The sequence below is a fragment of the Ursus arctos genome, unplaced genomic scaffold (assembly GCF_023065955.2).
Source record: "Ursus arctos isolate Adak ecotype North America unplaced genomic scaffold, UrsArc2.0 scaffold_13, whole genome shotgun sequence".
Classification (NCBI taxonomy): Eukaryota; Metazoa; Chordata; class Mammalia; order Carnivora; family Ursidae; genus Ursus; species Ursus arctos.
This window is the reverse complement of record NW_026622797.1, coordinates 8597188-8613184: the sequence shown is the minus strand read 5'-3', so window position 1 is coordinate 8613184 and position 15997 is coordinate 8597188. Positions and strand designations below refer to the sequence as shown.

The 15997-nt window shown below is 45.4% G+C and overlaps 1 long non-coding RNA gene across 1 annotated transcript; it reads left to right on the top strand.

Moving 5' to 3' along the window:
* Window positions 1-1357: 1357 nt before the first annotated feature.
* LOC130543520 (uncharacterized) lies at window positions 1358-9742 on the top strand. The gene is made up of 3 exons (XR_008958913.1): window positions 1358-1500; window positions 8419-8602; window positions 8714-9742. It is a non-coding gene; the product is annotated as an uncharacterized LOC130543520 (long non-coding RNA).
* The last annotated feature ends 6255 nt before the right edge of the window (window positions 9743-15997 follow it).

Genomic DNA, 15997 nt, shown 5'->3' with positions numbered 1-15997 from the left:
TTTCCAATTCCAGAAACATCTACCACATTGCGAGTACACAGCTGGTATTCAGGAACTGTTTGTTAGCTGAATGAATGGCTTAGAAAACAGGATGAGTTTCCACCGAGAGGAGCCATGGAGGCAGGACGCGGCACATTTCCTTCCAGCCCCGCGCAGCTGCCCGTGGTACGGATACCTCTCTGCTGTTTGCAGACAGGCGACCGTATGTCCTTCTGCTGTAGAGCCCCCATGTTTTGCGAAGATCCTAACTGGTTAATTTTGGAGACAGGATCTCTGAGAACTGTCAGCTCTGCTTAGTGTAGAAGTCCATTTAGAATTCTGTGCCCAACCTCACGTGATGTGATGAGTACTGGATGTTACACACAACTGATAAATTATTGAACACTAATCTGAAACTAATGATGAACTATATATTGGCTAATTGAATTTAAATAAATAAAGAATTCTGTGCCCTGCCTGACTCCTGGGAGCATGTCTTTTTCTTGCCCATAGAGGGCACTCAAAGTTTGTTCAATAAATATAAATAAATGAAGAGAAAATAATAAAAAGAAAAACTCTCTGATTTGAGTAAAAGAATGGATGTGTATCATTTGTACACCTGTCACGTGCATAGCTGGGTTGAACTATTTTATGTGTAGGACCCACAGGAAGGGAACAACGGCGCACTATTGTCGCCAACCTCTTACTTCTGGCAGGTGGAGGAGGAGACGGCGCTTCGTCCCCTTATCTTCATGGGTGGATCTCTATTTCCCTCTGGTGGCCGATCTGTGCACTGCAATCGGTATTTCTGAGGCTCAGGTGAGGTTGGATTTGCGCAGAATGGGCTGTAAAACCTTGAAGGGCCGGTAGGGGTTTTGGATTCCGGCATTTCTCCAGCGGAAGTGTCGTGGCAAATTCCAAAAAGCCTCGAAATTCTCTACAAGACTAGAACTTTGTTTGAATTTCGGGGATAATCTAAAATAGAAGTATATTCTGGGTTCTGTGGATGGCTTTCTAATCACCCACTGTCCTGCAGTTCTGTTTTCTCATTTGCATTTGTGTTTGTGGTCAGGCTGGTGCCGAGCATTACTGCTTCACCTGCCAGGGGAGGCGCCCAGAGGCTCGGGCTCCCTAAGGCCACACAGGTGCTGCAGGTGGAGGACGGCCCACCGCGCTCCCAGTGTAAGCCAGCCCCGCGCTGAGTCTGCGCGGCCGGCCGCAGCACCGCCGGAGGTGAGGGCCAGGGCACTCTCAGAAACGTGACTTTCTCTCTCACACTAGTTTTGCCAAGTCCTGGGACTTGTAGTGTTGTTATTGCTTACTAAGAACAATGCTTTTGGAATGTGCTTTGGTGATACTTAAAAGCCAGCTACAAGCCTAAATGGTTGATACCTTATTTGATACTTGTGTATATTTATGTTCTTACAGCAAAAAGTAAGTAATCCCGTGATGGAGGTCAAATTGTCCCTTTACAAGTGGTCCAAATGCCGCACATTTTGAGATGAGACAACCGAGGCCCAGGTGAGTGAAGGCGCTTCCCCAGCATGGCTGGGGGGCGGGGCGGGGGTGGCTGGTGGCCGAACCCAAAATGCGTGCGAGAGATCAGGCTTTCAGATGCTCGGCCTGTGTTCTCTCCACTGTGCCACCGGAGTCGTCTGGATTTAAACACATCTGTTTTGATATGGATTCACTCTGTGGTCTGTTTCTGTCTGTCAGGGGAGATCTGATCTAGTATCATTTAAAAATAATACACATTGGCGTATGTTACTCCTTTCCATGGCGATTCAAGTCAAAATGCATTTTGCACTCTTCATAGCATTTTGCCTAGCACCCTAAAACACGTTACATGCGATTCTTGCCCAAGCACGGTTTATAATTAAATTTGGAGGAAAGACATGCATTCTTAAAATAACTGATGACAGCGCCCAGAGTAAAGTGGGAACCTGCCATGTGTCTCTTAACACTACTTGGCGTCTTTACGCCCCGCCGTAACCTGTCGGAAAGTCTCCCGGGAAGTGGAGAATGAAACCCAGTCCCCTTGGTGCCTCGGGTGCACTTGTCCACACCCTGGGGCCTCCACTCCTGCCTTCAGAAGTGGCCCGGGAGCATTCCTCAGGTCCGCGCGCGGGCCGGCCTCCAGGGGGAGCTCGGCCTCCCATGAGCACACTGCTTGCGCAGTCACGGAGTGTGCGAGGCTCCTCGGAAGAGGCCGGGTCCCTGCTGGTGGAGGGCCGCTGCCGTGAGCAGCGGCTCTGCCACCACCGGTCCACTGGGCTCAGCTAGGAAGGCAGCGAGCTCCTCCTGGGGTCGGCCAGTGACCCTTGTCACCAGCGGGGCTGCACATGCCCAAAGCGCCGCACCCACTAAGTGTGTGTGTGTGTGTGCGCGTGTGTGCCTGAAGGTGTGCACGCACATGTGAAGACGTGCGTTCCCAGGAGCTGGGGCCAGTTTCCAGGCAGAGTTTGGGTTTTTCTGGCCTCGAGTGATGCTTCATCTGGGGACCCCCAGCGTCATGACGGGGCTGTTCCTGACTCAGTGTAGACGCTCCAAGATGATGCGACTCCAATCAAAATCCCCAAACACCGGTAGGTGGTGTTTCCTAAATCTGGACTAATCAGCTACAGATCCAGTGAGTGTCTTTTGAAAGTGTGGCCTTATATCTCTGGGGCCTACAGATACAGGTCCTGTATCTCTGACATAAGGAAGTGTGTCAGCAAGGGGACAGAGTTTGTGAAAACTAGGACAATCCCCATCCTTTTCATGTGCAAATTATCCGTTTATTCTAAACAAGTACATTTTATTATTTTTCACCACTCTCTTGGGGGGATGGTGGTTAGGCCAGCTGGGCCTGGGTTGACAGTTGGATGATGTCATCCCTTGTCCTCCAGCTGGCCTGGGCTCCTTCAAGAAGCACCTGTCACTTTGCTGGTTTCCCATTGGCCAAGACGTCACATGACCAAGATGCTCTGGCAGGATTTCGAGTCTGGGTGGGCGGCAGGCGGAAGGATTATATGGACCCCGGGACCCAGTGTCAGAGTTGGATAAACCCAACAGAGGCCAGCAGTGGGTACCGCCTGGTGTGGGTGGGAAGGTGAATCTGCAAGCCCAGTGATCAGAGAGGTGAGGGAGGGTCTGCAGCCCTGAGCAGGTGGCACAGAGCACGAGGTGTCTGGGACGGGACAGTGGGCTGAAGTGGGGCTTGGGGGCCACAGGGAGGTGAGGGGGCAGACAGGCCACCACAACAGTAATTTGCCATTACTGCAGAGGATGGGTCCAAATTATTACTACTTCTAGTCAGGCTCACATTCTTGCTCAAGTGACTAGACATTTTACTTACAAAATTTCAGGTTTGCTGGAAAGTTGTACAACTCTGTTTTTGGCATTTATCGGTGCAAGTGACACAGCAGAATGGAAAATATGTGGATCAATTTCTTTGTGTGGATGAATTTATATCACCAGTCGAAAGATGATTCGTTTCATCTTTCAATTTCAGATGTGTGTTGACATTTCTGTGGGAGTTACCGTTTTTATCCCAATTATATGGTCAAAGGAAAAACACATTTAAAAATGGGTAGCTCAGGCGGTTGAAACTTCAACTTTTTGGATGAAATTTGGCACAAGGATTCTGGCAACATTATGAGCTGAAGTTGCTGGAGATGTATTTATTATGGCCTGTGGCCACCTCCGCAGAAGTGGAATTTTGTTTGAGGTCGTAAAGAAAAAAGGCTGGAGGATTTATGGACGCACAGGTTGCTCGGGTAGTAAGTGTAATCGGCGCTCCTGGTGATGAGGGGCGCAGGGCGGCAGCTCTGTTTTGCTCCCTGCTCCAAAACGACACAGACCTCTGTGAAAAGTTCCCGTCCTCCTCCCCCCTCCCCCGCTCTGCTCCTTCCACCCTCTTCAGCTCCCCTCTCTGTTCCTCTTTCTTTCTTCTGCCTGGCTTTGCCCTCCGAGAGGAAGTAGCCACTCTTGCGCCCTTGCAAGTCCTGTCCCTAAACTGAATGACATAGTGATGAGATCTGCCTTGCCGTTCAGCTGGTATGGGAAATGATGTGAGCCAGTTTTCCAGAGGGGGAGGCAGGGTTTCCTTGGGAGACAAGGAGAAAATACAAGGCATTTTTAACTAGAGTTTCTAATGCAATCTTTTCCTTCTGTGCGTTCGCCTCTCGCCCAAGTCTCTGGCATGAATTTTAGGGTTTGGCACAGAGGGAGGCAGAGTCCAGGTCCGTATCCTCCTGCGTGAAAAGCTCCTGCTTGGGAGAGGCTGAGAGAGGAGGGGAGGGCAGAGAGAACTCAAGGGGGAGCTCAGATGGAGAGAGGGGGGAGAGGGAAGGAGGGGAGCGGCCGGGAGAAGATGCAAGAGAGGGGTAAGGCAGTGATGACATTTTGTGCCCCAGCATGGTGGCTTACACGTGGAGGTAGGATTATATAATTTGGGAGAGAGATCTGCAAGACATCGACTCAACCCAGCACACAAAGGCGTTAGTACAGGGATGTTCATTGCAGCGTTGTTTATAATAGTTTAATGTTGGAAATAACTTGCACGTTCAGTGATAAGGCAGTCGTTAAAAATTGTGGTTTTCCTTCCGATGGGATACTATGCAGACATTAACACAATGTAGGAGGCCTCTACCTGTTGACATTAAAGAGATCTATGATATATTTTTATTTTTATTTTATTTTTTTCAAAGAGAGAAAGAGTGAGTGTGAGTGGGAAGAGAAGGGGCAGAGAGAGAGGAGAGAAAGAATCTTAAGTAGTCTCTACACCCAGCATGGAGCCGGATGCAGAGCTTGATCTCACGACCCTGAGATCATGACCTGAGTGGAAATCAAGAGTTGGACACCTAACTGACTGAGCCACCCAGGTGCCCCTCTACGATATATTTTTAGATTTAAAAAGTACTTTGCAAAAATTTACAAAACAACATGTCTAATATGATCCTTTATTTTGCTAAAATATATATATATATATATATATATGGAAAAAATCTGGAAGACATACACCAAAATGTTAACTCATTTTGTTTCCTAAGTGGTAGGATTTAAGGGAATGCTCATTCTTCCCATATATGTATGTATATGTATATAAAGAAATACATAATTCCTTTCTGTAGTGCCTGAAACTTTAAAATAATGAACATGAAAGTTTTTGGAATGAGAAAATCATTAAAGGTGTTATAATTTTTAAAATAAAATCTGTCTTGTGTAGCTTCAATAAGGTTAAGTTTTCTGAGAAATTTAATTCTAAGTTGATAGCGAGAACTCTTTCCCGTGTACGTTTCCCCCTTTCTGTATGGTAAACTTAAACTCAAATAGCTGGTTTTCTTTCTTTTTCTTTTTCTTAAGATTTACTTGAGAGAGAGGGGGCGGGAGGGGCAGAGGGAGAGGGAGAATCCCAAGCGGACTCTGCACTGAGCATGGAGCCGATGCAGGGCTCGATCCCAGGACCCTGAGATCTTGACTGGAGATGAAACCATGAGTCTGACGCTCAACCGACTGCGCCATCCCGATGCCCCTCGGAGGCAGCTTTCTAAAGCAGTGGTTCCCAAACCCCAGCGTGCACCACAGTCACGTGGGGCTGTGAGCTTGCAGGGGCCTGGGCCGCCCACAGATGCAGGCTCAGCCCCAGAACTTGCATTTCCAGCGACCCCCAGGTGGGGCTGCTGCTGCTGGTCCAGAACCACACCTCCCACACTTTGAGAACGATTCCTCTCAGTAAGGGGAAAGGTCTCCAAAGTTAGAAGTCATGATCTGTTTTCCAACTTTTCCAGAATAAGTGGGGCTCCTTTAAAATATCGTATTCAAAATAGAGTAAAAGAATTCCTGAATTTTCACAAGACCGTTTTCCCCATAAACTATGTAACGTATCTGTGTGGATAAATATCATGGACATACTGTGTCCAAGCACCTGTCGGTTGAATTTGAATTCTCTTCTGCGTCCTAGTGCGTGCCCGCTGCCGTTCTGAAGTGACAGTCACTGTCACTGTGAGAGTTGTGCAGCTCTGTTTGATAAATTCTTGGCCTGAAGCCATTGCTCAAAAAGTCACACTGCTGCTGACGTTACGCGTTAAAGAATCTCAGTGAACCGGAGGTATTCACACCCTTGTTTGAAGCTTTTTAAAAACATTGTCCTGTCCTGGTTCTGTTTGTCTTACAGCTACAGCCACTGTATGGCATGCACCAGCGTGCCTTCCCAGCTTGTCCTCACCTGTCAAGTCAGTGGGGGGCACTCCACTGGCCAGTGCCCAGGCTCTGCTCAGACCCCCTGGATCCTTTCTCACCATGTCTGTGTGCTCCCCAACCTTTTTAAAGAACTGCCCTTGGGAGTCCTGGAGAAGGGGACTTAGCTCCAGCATCCACGACTCCCTTGGGGAACACCCCTGAGGTGTTGTTTACCGGGATTGGGCTACAGCTACCCTCGGTGGGGCTTTGACCCGAGAGTGAACCTTTACTGGGCCCCCCATCTCTTCTTCCTTGCTTCCCAGTTCGCCCTGGGAGCACTGCTTTCATAATCAACACATCACTTGCATACAGATTATCACAGGGTCCACTTTTGGGGCGTTCTGACTTAAGACATGGGTCCCCTGTCTAGTGAAAGCCCCCAGAAATACCCAAGTGTGTGTGACCCATACAGGATTATTGTCAACAGCACAAGTGTATCGTTGGGAACCTCTGCTGACTGGCGAGCACGTATAGAGATTTAAGGCATAGCTGGTGTCCTGGAGGGATCAACTTCTTGCTTGAGAGATGGAGACAAGTAGAACAAAGTTTAATAATACGCCAGGGCCAGATGTTATTTGAGACATAGTAGCCCATGTTTTCATCTTCAGGGCATTCTTTGCCACCCCGTGGAGTGCTGGAGCAGCCAGATGGTCCTTTTGTCCTAAGTATGACACAGAAGCCACAGGAGGACCCACCAAGAAGAAGGACGGTATGGTCAGGGACATGAGCTGTCTCAGTGGGGACTCTTGTGGAACAGATGGAAGAAAGGTCTCATGGCACCTTCCCAAAGGCTCTGCACCCTCTAAAGGTCCTGCCCTTACATGCAACTCCAGGGAAAAGAGAGAGAGACTCTGACCAAGGTTTCGTGAGATGGCGTGAGTTTCTCCTCACCATGGCAGCACGAAGCGTCAAAAGAGAAATCCAGTTGCGGCACAGAAAACGAGGGCTGAGATCCATACCCCCCCAAACACGGGGCACGGGCCAGATCGGTGATGCCGGAGGTGGCCCCGTGACGGGGAGCACATGCAACTCTCTTGGGTTCAGGGAGGCTCTGCGACGCAGGTGTTTTCTTGCATGAAGTCTCTAGTATCTTAGACCTTCAGGGGAGTGAGAGAGTTGGTGAAACCAATAAATAAGAAAAACCCTGTGCAAAATCACACCCTCACTTTATGCTTTGCTTTGACTTGCTCTACTTTGAAGCTTGCCCAAGGCCAAGTCATTCCTAATTCAAGGCTGGTTAGAACTAATCAGAAGAGTTTTGTTTAACCAAGCAGAGGGAGGTCAGCCCTTTAAAAGCAAAACATTCAGAGGATTGAATTTTTTATGTGCACAAATGCTTCCAATTTACTGAATCCCTCGTGTGGCCCTGAGCTGAGCTGAGGTGGCCCCTTAACCTCTAACAGATAAACTAAGGTGGGAGACCTGTTCACCTGGCTAGTTACAATTCCCCTTTCCTTCGTGGTAAATTTTGGAATGAAAAATGTGTATGTCAGACCTTTTTCCTTAAGGGGCTTCTGTTATCAGTTTATTTAACTGTTTGTAATATGGAGAGAATGATATTTGCCTTCTAATTATTAAGGCAATAGAAAAGAAATGAATCCTTTTAAAGACTTTGGCTTGTGTAGAATATTACCTGATAAAACCAAAGCTTTTATGATTGATAACGTTGAGGATGACATTGACAAGGCCCTGGTAGCAGTTAGGGTTTGGTCAGAGAAGCAGGACTGCTAGGGGAGAGAACAGAGTTCCCTGTCTATCTATTCACCAATTATTCATAGCAAAACTCCAAGACTCCCAAGGAATTTGTATTTGATGAATAAAGTATCTCTACATTCAGTCAAGCCTTCTTTCAAAGTTCTAAATAAAGATTGATAGTTTTCCACATGTAGACCTCATTAAAGTTATTCTAAGGTAATTTATGACTCGATTGCTTTATAAATAGAATCTTTTATATTTTGATTGGCGATCAATTATTGCTGGTATATATGGGAAAACCATAAATTTTTAATTTACCATATATTCTTCATCACTTCACTTACTTTTTAAAAATTGTTAGGTTGTTGTTCATTTACTTTTTTCCTTTGGTTTTTCTTTTTCATCATGAAAACATAGGATTGCTCAGTACAGATTTGACTGAGCTTCGTAAATTTTGAGATTTTTGGTTATACCAAAAACTTCTATCAAGCATCCACGAATTGTGGGAAAACTCTGTTACAGGCTATGGATTCGAAGGTGAAGAAAATGCTCTTCTCGTCCTCAGGACTTCATACCAGTAGTCTGAAAGACTGGATTATTTGCATTTTACTGAAATGACGTGTGTCTTGTGTGTATTTGGAACAACATGCCTCAAGGAACCTTCGCCGGACTGAGCAGCCTGGCTGCTTTAAAGGTGATGTTGGAAGTAGGTAAAAACAGCCTTTAGGGCACCTGACCATTCTGCTCATTATTTCACCTTTACTTCCACTTGACATTTGGAATATTTTCCTTAAGTTACATTTCTCTGTCTTTCAAGGACCAAGGACTGAGTGCACTGTGATTCATGGTAATTGGCATTCCTGGCTATCTGATGTCTCAAAAGTGCCTCTGCGTTTCTAGTGAAGTTCTGGACTACACATTTTAGCCAAATGAAATCTGGCGACAATGATATTTCCTCTACTTTGGCTCTGAGTATTTAATTTCTTTTGGAAACCGAAGCGGATTTTTAAAACTCCCTTTCTGTCTTTGTGTCACCTGACTCTGCAAGTACTGGACTATTACCTGCCATGTGAAGAAGCCAAACACTGTCACACTAAGCGTGAGTGCCTGGGCTACAGTCTCTGCCTCTGCGTAAATGACAGAAGCTCTGTCTTTGATTTCTCATGCACATTAGTGATTATAATTTCAGAAGCATCAGATTAATGTCTCCAATAACAACTCTTACAAGCCATGCTGTAAACACATTCTTTCCTTTGGATTTTTTTTTTAGAAAAAAAGCATACCTTTATTCTGCAAGATCTGAGAAAATCATTTTAGGACAACATGAGCATTTGTGATTAAAAACTGGTCCTGACAAAAATTGACAAGGCAGGTAACAACAAATGTTGGAGAGGATGTGGAGAAAGGGGATCCCTCCTACGTTGTTGGTGGGAATGCAAGTTGGTACAGCCACTCTGGAAAACAGTGTGGAGGTCCCTTAAAAAGTTAAAAATTGAGCTACCCTATGACCCAGCCATTGCACTACTGGGTATTTGCCCCAAAGATACAGACATAGTGAAGAGAAGGGCCATATGCACCCCAATGTTCATAGCAGCATTGTCCACAATAGCTAAATCATGGAAGGAGCCGAGATCCCTTCAACAGATGACTGGATTAAGAAGCTGTGGTCCATATATACAATGGAATATTACTCAGCCATGAAAAAGAACGATTTCTCAACATTTGCCGCAACATGGATGGGACTGGAGGAGATAATGCTAAGCGAAATAAGTCAAGCAGAGAAAGATAATTATCATATGGTTTCACTCATTTATGGAACATAAGAAGTAGGAAGATCAGTAGGAGAAGAAAGGGAAGAAGTAAGGGGGGGTAAACAGAAGGGGGAATGAACCATGAGAGACTATGGACTCTGAGAAACAAACTGAGGGCTTCAGAGGGAAGGGGGTGGGGGAATGGGATAGGCTGGTGATGGGTATTAAGGAGGGCACGTATTGCATGGTGCACTGGGTGTTATACACAAGTAATGAATCATGGAACTTTACATCAAAAACTAGGGGTGTACTGTATGGTGGCTAACATAATAAAAAAAATATTATTAAAAAAAAAACTGGTCCTGAGGTTTCCATGATGGCTTCTGATCATTAAAATCCCTACAGGAGTCCATGTAGAAGTATGAGCTCCTTACCATCTAAGAAACAGAACTCCCTGTGTTAGTCGAAGCAAGCTCCTTGCTTTAGCAAACAGCTCCGATGTTTCAATGATTTACGGTAGCAAGATGTATTTCTTGTTCATGTCGGAGTGTAATGCGGGTTGGGGTGGGGGTTGTTCTGGGCCCTGGGGTCCTCTCACCTATCAGCTCAGCCATTTCCAAGGGCCTCAGACTCCCCTGCTGGATTCACTCCGTCCTCCGGGTTGACCAGCAGAGAGAGCATGGGGCATCCTGTGGGATGTTTCAGGGGCCAAGACTTGAGGTCACGCCTGTCACTTTTATCTATTCTCTGCTGGCCAGAATGCAGTCACTTTGCCCCCCGTCACTAACTGCAAGGGGTCTGAGAAATACAGGGCGGGACACAAAATTAGGTATGTGAGTTTCCGGTAGCTTCTGTAACCGGTGACCCCAGTCTTGTGGGTTGAAACAACACAAACTTACTATCTTTCCATTCTGAGGTCAGAAGTCCAAAGTGGGTCTCACAGAGCCAACTTCAAGATATTGGCAAGGGCATATTCCTTCTGGTGGCTCAAGGGGAGAATCAGTTCCTTGCCTTTTTCAGCTTCTAGAGGCTTCCTGGTCTTCCCTGGTTTGTGGTCACAGCACTCTGACCTCGGCTTCCACGGTTGCATCTTCTCCGACTCTCCTGTTGCTGCCCTCTTCCACCCTTTAAAGACCTTGTGATTACACTGGGCCCACAGATGACCCAGAATAATCTCCCTATCTCGGGATCTTGAATCACATCAGCGAGGCTAAGGTAGCACGTTCACGGGTCACAGAGATTAGCACGTAGACAGACGTCTTTGGGGGCAGTTATTGTGCTCTCGCAAAGGGTGAGCTCCGGCTGTTTCCATCACACTCCCCGTAGGAACGCCGCCGCGGTCCGTGCTTGGCTCTCGATATCACTGGAGTTTACTCGACTCTAAGTGCTAGTACGCCCTGATGGAGCGACTCCACGCGTCCCGAACTCGCTCGCTGGAAACTCATAAGCTCGGGAGTAGAATCCCTAAGGCTGCGCACAGCGCCACCGACCGTGTGAAATCATGCAGTCGTGACTATAACTCCATGGGTTCTTTACTTTCTGAAAACATTACAAAAAGAATACATCAAGATATGGTTGTTATAAAAAATTTAAAATGCACAATACGAAACTAGAAAGAATAAAGGGAAAAAGTCATCTTTCACTTCTCTCTCCATAGAGAGAGTGCTGTTAGCGTCTGGAAGGTGTGCGGGAGCCGCTTCCACCTGCCCTCCTAATCTCTTCTGCACCCTTCTCCACCCTGCCTCAGGGTGGCTGACCCACACCAGACTGCATGGGTGATCCTTTGCTCTCCGGCCTCTCACTGGACTTGGCCAAAGGGAGGCACTAGTAGGAGATGGGAGGGTGGGAGGCAAGGGATGTCAGGGTATTTATTCCCTCTTGTTCCCTCCCTGTTGGGTTACCATGAGTTGGTTTCATCTCCGCCAAAAGCCAAAGTGACATTTTCCATAAAGCCTCCTTCTCCAGGTTATGTCCGGCTTGGGGGTTACAATGGTTCCATGCTCTTATTAGTCTGGGGGCACTGCACTAAACCTTATTCTTTCCCAAAATTCCACCTGTACTTTTATCAAATTCTTTTCATATTATCCAGTTTCAATGCCAGGACCCTGATGGATACAGAGTTTGCTATGACTTCACACACACGCACATGCTCACGTGCATGAGAAATAAGATGGTAAACTGGATTTAAAGGGTGTGTGTGTGTGAGAGAGAGAGAAAGAGAGACAGAGAGAGACACACACAGGGAGACAGGGAGATAGAGACAGAGACAGAGAAACCCATGGCAACAGGGTGGTATTTGAAATATACCACTGTGCAGGTATTTTAAAATCGGTGGTCAAGAACTGGTTGAACGGCTCCCATGAAGGGTACGGTAGAGCTAGGTCATTGCAGATTAGAGAGTACCTGTCGGGAGAATCACTTTGAAAAGATGTAACTCCAGTTGCTCTGAATACCTGTCCTATCTCCTAAGGGTGGAAACACAGAGGTGATTCCCCTTTATCTCAAGCCAATGGGAGCTTTATTTTTTAAAAAAATATTTACTTATTTGACAGAGAGAGAGCACAAGCAGGGGAAACAACAGAGGGAGAGGGAGAAGCAGGCTCTCTACTGAGCAGGGAGCTTGATGTGGGACTCGATTCCAGGACCCTGGGATCATGACCTGAGCTGAAAGCAGACGCTTCACCGACTGAGCCACGCAGGCGTTCCCCCCCCCCCACCACGGGAGCTTTAGTGGGGCCCTTCCAAAGGCAGGGGCCGCCTCTGACACACAGTTAGGAGAGAAGAGGTTCTTTCAGCCAGAGTAGGGTGACCCGGGGTGCACTGTATGCATCCAGAGGTGGCTGGTGGGGAGGGCGGGAGGTGGGTTTATGAGTGCTTCTCATGGACCAGATGTGGACTGTATGGGAGGGAGAACTGGCCATTTTCAATCATGTCCAAGAGGGCCGCCTAGAGGGGCAATGGGTGTCAACCACGTGAATCCACCTGGCTCTGACTCCCAAAGAAACAAACATGAGAGGATAGCCACCTGGAGAAAAAAATGCAGCCAATGTCACGTAAGGTGCTGTTGCGTGTTCTTTACAGGAGGCCTGTGAGGCACTCCTAAAAGCACCCAGAAGAGAGAGGCCAGCCTACAGGATCCCCAGTCGGGCAAGAACCCTCTGCTTCTGAACCTGCAGGGGTCAGAATCCTTTAGCAAGCTGAGGGTTGGAAAACCGTACTGAAGGAAAACAGCACAAGGAGCCCTCAACGTCTGCAGGCTCCAGCTTGGGCAGGTTGGGAGAAAATCTACTTTAAATCAAGTTTGGGATTTTTATTATTATACAGGATTAGACATCTTCAGTTGCTAAGTTCAGGCTGGTTATGACTTAAAGCAAACCGTAGCATTTGTTTATTACCTGTGAGTTCATAGAGGCCGTGACACCACCTGAATTCTCCCCTAGGTAGAGAATGAACTTTTCTCACTGGATATATTTTGGTGGAAGACAAAAATACGGCAGTTTTCTCATTAGACCTTATGAGTCTTTCCTGTTCCATATGCATCTTTTGAAATTGTACGTGATCATTATTATACTTTACATCCCCTTCTGGAACTTCCTTGATCACTTAGGGATGAATGTTAGAGATCTTCATGTATCCTTTAACTTCACTGACCAGTGACAGCTAGAATTCCTGTCTGGATGTACAAGGATGTACAATACCTTATTTAACTACTCCCTTATTGATGGACATTCCTATTATTTTTATTTTTATTTTCTTACCATTAAGAACCATTTTTCACCATCTATGTGATGTAGAAGAATAGATTCTCTGATGTCAGGTGCTGTTGCAAAGAGATTGACCCCGTGTTGCTTTTGTCTGCCTGTCTGCTCTTCTCCTTTCTGACAACAGCACCTCATTTTCCTTTGGGGAAAGAGAGATGAAATAAGAATGCATCTCAAATTGTTGTCTTCCACTGTGCTTTTTTATAGCAAATTCAAAGTGGGGCCAGCCCGTGCCCTTCCTGGAGAGGGAGCTCTGTGACTGGCCCTCTTGTCATGTGATCTGACTAAGCCAATCAGATACTCCCTCCTGGGAACTTGATTCTCGAACAGAGGGACACAAAATTGGAAAAGGGTTGGGGATGACTTGTCCTGAAAGGGATCTTATAGAAGCTGGCCAAATGTAGGGGCGCCTGGGTGGCTCGGTCCATTAAGCATCCAGCTCTTTGTTTCTCAGGTCATGATCCTGGAGTCCTGGGATCAAGCCCTGCATCAGGCTCCCTGCTCAGAGCCTGCTTCTCTCTCTCCCCCTGCTCTTGTTCTTTCTCTCTCCTTCACATAAGTAAATAAAATCTTTAAAAAATAAATTATTATCACCTCATTTAGCCTGAGCGTGTCTCTATTGTTTGTGGATGATATAAACAATATGCACATTTAATATTTTGGCAAATATCTCTGGTTGCCCTCCAATCTGAGGGAGCAGTTTAAACTTCCACCAACAGTTGGAAGCTTCTGGATTTCTTTCTTTCTTTTTTTCCCCTTTAATTCGCTTTAAGCAGTTCTGTGGTGATATACACAGAGATTCTCCTTTTATTCAATTTTCCTGATACAATACCACTTTGATTTCCTGGTGGAGTGAGTCTATCTATTTCTAAATGAGCTAAATGATATTTGCTGCAAGGGGTTGGCCAACAAATAACTCATTTATTATTGCTAGAAAACAATTGGCTTGTACTTAACTTGCCAGAGGTAAAGTTGATGAAATTACCCAGTGTCAAATTAATTTTATTTATAAGTGGAGTGATTCACAAGGATATGAGCCACAAACTTGGACTCCAAGTGTTCTAAAACTGAGTATTCTCACATGATCACCTTAGCAACTCTAAACAATGACATAATCGTCAAATACCAGCAAAAAGAACAGTCAAGCATGCTATGAAAAGTTCCTCTAATTAACATCATGTTTGCCAATTACTTTATTCTTACTGAAATGTATATTAGAAAAACCAGCTGTAGAAGTAGAAGAATTCGTTATTTGAATTGAAGGCATATGAAAAAGAAATCAGGTTCTCCAACTGGGCGAATGCCATCATTAAAAGCGATACATACAGGGTTCATTGCCCTGCGTAAAGAGAAATGTCCAGGTTATTGATAGACGAGGGGAACCATACATAAGAATGAGTGATAGTGAAGAATCAATCACCAAGAAGTGTATGTACCAGGAAGAACATGGAGAAATGGAATCATGCCTACCACCAACTTCTTGAAATATTTCCTGCATCGTGAACGGGGGAGGAAAATGTACACATATGACTTTTATCCCCTCTCCTCACTCCAACTACTTTTGTTGAAATTGAAAGAATAGAAAATGTCCAGAGGAGAGAGAATTAGAATGTGGGAGCAGGGGCTTTGCAAGATTTTGTATAGGAGCTGGAGATAATTAAATCAATTACCACCATGTGTCTTATAGGGTCTTAGAAAGGAAGATTGCTTAAGTGAATAAAGTTGTGTTGTTTTGTTACTAAGATACATGGAAAAGATTGCCTTTTGTGTGCCAAGCAGTGCAACCGACAGGCGGGGAAATTGCCAAGTGCCTGAAATAAAGGCTCGTTGCCAAGGCCTCCAGTGTAGTGAGTGGGCTGATGAGAATGGACGTTCCATGCTTCCCGTATTTCACAATTAAGAAAGGTGTTGCTGTGTGCAGGTTCTTTATAGATACTATCAGTTTAAGGAGCCTCCCTTGTGTTTTGAATTTCTTAAGAATTTTTTTTAACCTAAAGGCATGCATCTAATACTTTTTCTGAGTTAATGAGAAGACCATATGGTTTTTCTCCTCTAATTTATTAATGTGGTTAGTTATATTTATTCTAATGTTAAACCTCCCCTGAATTCCTGGGATAGAGCAAATCTGGAGAAGATATATTTTCATTCTTATACTTGGCTGGATTGGATTTGTTCTGCTGTTTAGGATTTTTGTATCGATGTTTACAAGTTAGATCGTCTGCTTTTCTTTCATCATATCATCATTGCCTAGTTTTGGCATCGAGGCTCTGTTCACCTCATAGAATGTTACTGGGGCAGTACTCCCTCATTTCCATCTTCTAGAACACTGGAATGATCTTTCTTAGAATTTGCTCATAAAATTGGCTGAAGCTGCTATTTTGTTTTTGGAAGATATTTAACTACAGATTAAATTTCTTTAAAAATTGTAGGACCACTTAGACCTTCTCTTTCTTCTTGAGTCAAGTTCAGTAAGTTATAATTTTCCAGGAATTTATTTCATAGAAGTTTTCAAATTTAACATTATATTTATGAACAGATCAAATAATGACGATGAGCAAACAATTATGATAATCCACAATATTCTCTTTT